The sequence below is a fragment of the Heterodontus francisci genome, chromosome 35 (genome assembly GCF_036365525.1).
Source record: "Heterodontus francisci isolate sHetFra1 chromosome 35, sHetFra1.hap1, whole genome shotgun sequence".
Lineage (NCBI taxonomy): Eukaryota > Metazoa > Chordata > Chondrichthyes > Heterodontiformes > Heterodontidae > Heterodontus > Heterodontus francisci.
Window position 1 is genome coordinate 17,334,904 of NC_090405.1, and position 5,974 is coordinate 17,340,877.

At 42.6% G+C, this 5,974-nt stretch overlaps 1 non-coding gene across 1 annotated transcript; it reads left to right on the forward strand.

The window, feature by feature from the left end:
* Positions 1-5,415: 5,415 nt before the first annotated feature.
* On the forward strand, positions 5,416-5,497 carry trnas-gcu (transfer RNA serine (anticodon GCU)). Its single transcript has one exon. It is a non-coding gene; the product is annotated as a tRNA-Ser (tRNA).
* Positions 5,498-5,974: the final 477 nt, after the last annotated feature.

Here is a 5,974-nt window from a genome sequence, read left to right on the forward strand (position 1 = left end):
CATGCAAGTAATCCTGTGTTGTCGCTTCACTCATTTTTAGGTCTGCTTGGTGCTGTTCCTGACATGCCCTCCTGCACACTTCATTGAACCACTATTGCTCCCTTGGCTTGATGGTAATGGTAGAGTGAGGGATATGCCAGGCCATGAGGTAACATATTGTGTTTAAATACAATTCTGCTGCTGCTGATGGCCCACAGTGCCTCATGGACGTCCAGTTTTGAGCTGCCAGATCTGTTCATTTCTTCCCTCAGATATAATTGAAAAAAACATTCTGAAGAAATGCATGAACTAAATAAAAAGGAGAGAGAAATAAATACTGACAAAATGGAGGCAGAATTTGGAAGGTAAAAAGATTTCAGTTTTATTATTGATGAGTGAGAGGAATATATCACACTTTGGGGCTTCTGGAAGTGGATTTACTGATAATCTGGGGAATTGATAGGAAACTGCTTCATAGTTGGTGGAACAAATTCCCGCCCTTGGGGTGGAGCCAACAGCTGCATCCGTCCAATAACAGACAGAGTAGAAGTACTGTATCAGGCCTTGTTAACTCAGTTGGTAGAGCATGGGACTTTTAATCTCAGGGTCTTGGATTTGAGACCCTTGTTGTGTGGTTGTTCTTCCCTTTTTCAGTCTTCATCAGCAGAGAGTTCAAGGAGTGTTTGAAATTAAATTCAACAACATCACCAGATTTCAACTACTCCCATCCCGCCCCCTCCCAGTGTAGTTGACAGGACTCTCAACCTCTGCCTTCCCCCTTCCCCTCCCTCCCAGATCTGCGACAGGGTTCCCCTTGTCCTCACTTTCCACCCCACCTGCCTCCACATCTGAAGGATCATCCTCCACCATTTCCGCCACCTCCAGCGTGATGCCACCACCAAACGCATCCTCCCCTCCCCTGTCAGCATTCTGAAGGGATTGTTCCCTCCGCGACACCCTGGTCCACTCCTCCATTACCCCCAATACCTCGTCCCCTTCCCAAGGCACCTTCCCATGCAATCGCAGGAGATATAATACCTGCCCTTTTCCCTCCTCTCTGCTCATTATCTAAAGCCCCAAACACTCCTTTTAGGTGAAGCAGCGATTTACTTGTACTTCTTTCAATTATGTATACTGTATTCACTGCTCACAATGCGGTCTCCTCTAAACTGGGGAGACCAAACGCAGATTAGATGGAACACCTCTGCTCAGGCCGAAAGCATGATCCTGAGCTTCGGGTTGCTTGCCATTTCAACACTCTCCCCTGCTCTCATGTCAACATTTCTGTCTTTGGCCTGTTCCAGTGTTCCAGTGAAAATCAACCCAAGCTCGAGGAGCAGCACCTGACCTTTTGATTCGGCACTCTACAGCCTTGTGAATTGAACATTGTGTTCAATAACATCAGAGCATGACTGGTGTCAGGCAACCACAAGCATTAACACACTCTTTGCCTTTGTCCCAGGACAGCTTTGTTATTTAATCTCTCCTTCCCTCTGCCCTATCAAACACCTTCCCCTTTGTTCTCTCCCACATGCCCCTCCCCGTCACTTGTTTAAAACCTAATTCTTTTCTAACCCGTCTCAGTTCTGATGAAACGTTAACTCTGTTTCTCTCACCACAGATGCTGCCAGAGCTATTGAGTATTTACAGCACTTTTTGTTTTTATTTCAGATTTCCAGCATCTGCAGTATTTTAATTTTATTGTGTCAGCAAGTCTTTCCTTGATTCAGGACTCTTACCTCTCTCCAGAATCTCTCTGCTAAAGATTGAACTTTATCTCATTTCACTCACAGCTCAGGGTCAGTGTGGCACAGAGGGACTTCTGGCTGTGTCCCACTTCACAATCCCTCAGTACTGAGAAAACAATGGGGAATATTACTCACATGTTGTGTTCTGTAACTTTTTACAAACACTTTAATGTATATATTGTCTTCCAAAGCAGTAACAGAATGGTGGCTTTAGTGTGTTGTTGAAATAGCTTTGTTGAGTTCGTGCTGTACTAACAGTTAAACAGTTCTTGGTTCAATACCAGGTTTTGGCACTTTCAACCTCTCCTGTGTCTTTTTCTTTGGCTCCAATTGTCAAGCTGCATGATTTACTCTGAAATTAGCACCAGAGAACCAAGGCACCAGCGAGCATGAGGAGCTGAAATTAGCACAGATCAAATCCACTTAATATTTCTGACTGAAGATGGTTGCAAATGCTTCAGCTTCATCTTTTGCACTGACATGCTCAGCACCACCATCATTGAGGATGTGAATGTTTTTGGAGCCTCCTCATCTTGTTAGTTATTTAATTATCCACCACCATTCACGACTGGATGTGGCAGGACTGTGGAGCTGTGATCTGATCCTGAGGGAGATATCCGTGTGTGGAGTGGCGGGATGTATGGAGAGTGATCCTGAAGAGGGTGTCCGAGCCTGGAGTGGAAGCTTTCCGTGGAGGTACAGGAGTAGGTCATTCAGCCCCAGTGTTTTATAAAGGTTTAGCATAACTTATTTGCTTTTACTCTATGCCTCTATTAATAAAGCCAAGTGTCCTGTTTGCTCTTAGCAACCTTTTCAAACCTTGATCAAAAAAGATTGGTGTACATTGTCTCATTCTTCCTCCCAAACTGTATCACTTCACAAGTCTCTGTGTAAAATTTTATCTGTTGTGTGAAAGCCCATTTTACCAGTGTGTTTAAGTTCCTCTGAAGTGTGTTACTGTCACTGGCATAGGATGAAATTCACGAGCATTCTTTGATGCTATCTCCATGGAAAGAGCAATCTTACACACTAGCTCAAATTGGGATTTTGTGTGTTTAGTATCTTTCCTCATCCACCAATATAAGCACAAATCTGTCTCATAATGTACGGTCTAAGAATGTGCCAATGTTGCAATGTGGTGATAAATTCTTCAGTGTCACAATGTACTCACCAACTGTTTCACTACTTTTCTGATTTCTGGATCCAAGTTTGTAGCTTTCCGCGATCTCTAGTGGCTTAGGGTTGAGCCTCACTTCAACGAAGAAACGGAAAATTATGATTTAAAGATTACACTGTCAATCATTCACATCTCTGTCTTCTCCTGAACTTCGAGTTCAAATTTGTTTGTGAAGTTGATTCACACGTTAAGACAGCACAGTCTTTGTCTTTGTGAAGGAAGTGATTTGGGAATGGCTGGTTGAAACTGTCCCTTCTTGCACAGAAATTCAGTGCAAATACTTGATCACTCACAATTTCCTTAAGAGAAATGTGTTCACAATCGCATTCGACACACAAACGGCCTCAGCATTAATCTCACTGAAGCAGAATGTGACCGTGTTGTTTGTTTCAGAATGTTGTTGCCGTTATTTGTCGCTTTTAACCAAGACTGGGAGACAGGGCAAGGTTGATCCGAGGTTGGAATATATTATCATTCAGGAGCAAGAAAAATCAAAAGGAACAAAATAAGAAAACCCAGTCTCCGGATTTGAGAATCTGTAGATCCGCTTTGGGAAAGTGAATCAGAGCAGAATGAAGGGTGAACTGTCCAGAAGAGATGAAGACACAGCTCAGTCAACACGTTCCCCTGGTTTATGATGCTGGAACATTCCTCACACAGAAATGATTCAACCCAATGACAAACATTCTTCCAGCTGATAATTTATGCTACTGATTTAAGGACTGTCTCATGTGGTTACCGAGTGACGACGAGAAGATATTAAACTTTGTTCTATTCAATCTAGCTGTGATAAAGTTTGAATTTTTCTCCCTTTTATAAACAGTATTTGAAGGGTCTCAGTAACAATGTTCAGTGTTGATGAGAGTGGGGTCTGGGTGAGAAGCTGCTGAGTGTGACAGGGTCAGGACTGGATGCAGGAAGTTCTCTGACAGTCTCCCTCTATCTCTCTAATGGGTTTGAGTTGATTTACGACTGGTAGCTTTTATTTTACTTTTCTTATTTAGAGATATAGCCCCTTCGGCCCACCGAGTCTGTGCCAATCAGCAACCACCCATTTATACTAATCCTACATTAATCCCATATTCTCTACCACATCCCCACCATTCTCCAACCACGTACCTACACGAGGGACAATTTACTATGGCCAATTTACCTATCAACCTGCAAGTCTTTTGGAGGTGGGAGGAAACCAGAGCACCCGGCGGAAACCCACACAGACATAGGGAGAACTTGCAAACTCCACACAGGCAGTACCCAGAACTGAATCCTGGTCGCTGGAGCTGTGAGGCTGCGGTGCTAACCATTGCGCCACTGTGCTGCTGTTGGTGTTTTGATAAATGAAGGAAGTTCCCTCCACCCATTTTTTTTGGACAGACAGTGTGGTATAAGGATGTAAAGGGTTAATGCTGAAGATAGTGGGATCAACCCCTCCCACTGTCAGAGTGATGATGGAACAGTCACATGAGATGAAGTTTGGGAGAAGAGAGAGCAGCACCAAGGATGCTAGCTTAGCAGGCTTGATGAGTGTGTATAGAGTATTGTGCAAATTAGAAAAGAGTTCTTAGTTCTTTCAGCAGGAACTGTGTCCAGAAAATATCGAGAAACTCACAATTTTATTATTCAGGAGTCGGAACACAGATATTAATTCCAAGTGACAGTTCTGGGACCAATTAACAAAAAAAGTAGAGAATAATATTGCTCACTGATTGAAATCCCCTAGTGAGGAGACAGTTAAACAGGTGATCTTTTGGGGCATCCTTCGATCCAAGGTTTCAGCAACATTTAATCTCCCTTTTTGGTGAAATTCTCTGTTATTTGCAACTTTTTTTTATCAGCTTTGATGGGCGAGTGAAAAAACTGAAAAGATTGAACAGTTCCATCCTTTCTTTTCTTCCTTCTTCTCTTCTTTCCATCAGTTTCTCTTTTCTGTCCCAGATCAATATAATGATGAGAATCCCAATTTAATCTGCTGTTTCTGGTGTTTTATCCATTCCAATCAAAATTTCAACATTCCAATCAAATCTATTTGTTATTCCACAGTGTCTCTCCATGTGTTTTATTCTGTTGTATTCTCTCACAGTCTGTTTGATGATCAATGTTGCAGTTCACTCTCTGTTCTGGTGAAGATCAGAAGCAGTGATATCTGTTTACACCACCTGACAAGTCGGCCTGATGCTGTGCCTCGCTGATCATGTGGAGTTAAAGCAATTCTTCCAGTAAGTTAGTTCAGTTTTCATTTCATGAGAAATTCGGTCATCATGACTTCATCAGTGACCTAATGGTTCAGGTGTCTGAGTGATGTTAATCATGATGTGATGAAATGATTGTATGTTCCAGTCTTTCCGTGGTGGGTTTTCACACTGAGTAGAAACGTGTTGGACATGGTCTGGAAATGTTTCACACTGCTCCATTCCCAACTTCATTTACTTACAGAAGATATATTTCCATCATTCCACAGCTGGCTGCACAGCCAGAAGCTGTGCTGAAGGTGACAGCTATGTCTTTGCAACTGACAAGGTGGCCGAGAGGTTTAGGCGATGGACTGCTAATCCATTGTGCTCTGCACACGTGGGTTGGAATCCCATCCTTGTTGCTAGTTTATGAGCTGTTTTGTGTATTATTTATGTTGGGTGAGCTTATATGTAAAGTCAGCCTCGAAACCTGTTCTTTTCAATGTCCAGACAGTGATTCCAGAATTTGTTATACTTTATTCAAATTGAGACAGACAATTGGAATTCTTCACCCAAACTGCACTGGAATGAAGATCAAATAGGGATCACGAAACGGAGCAGGATTTTTCCTCCCCTCCTTCCTTCCATCTTTACTTTCTCTGGATTTGCACCAAGTGAAAGACAAATGGGAAAAGCAAATGGCGAGGGAGCAGATGCAGAAAATTATCCTTTGGCAAGAAATTTATTTTCAAATCTTCTTGATAGATTAAGTGAGTGAGCAATGCTTTGGCAGATGGAGTTTAAAATGAGGGGTCATCTACTACCTACTACCTAGATTAGAGTGTTTTTTTGTAAGAGGTGAGATGTTAGAAATGGCGGAGGAGCAGAGACCCGAATAC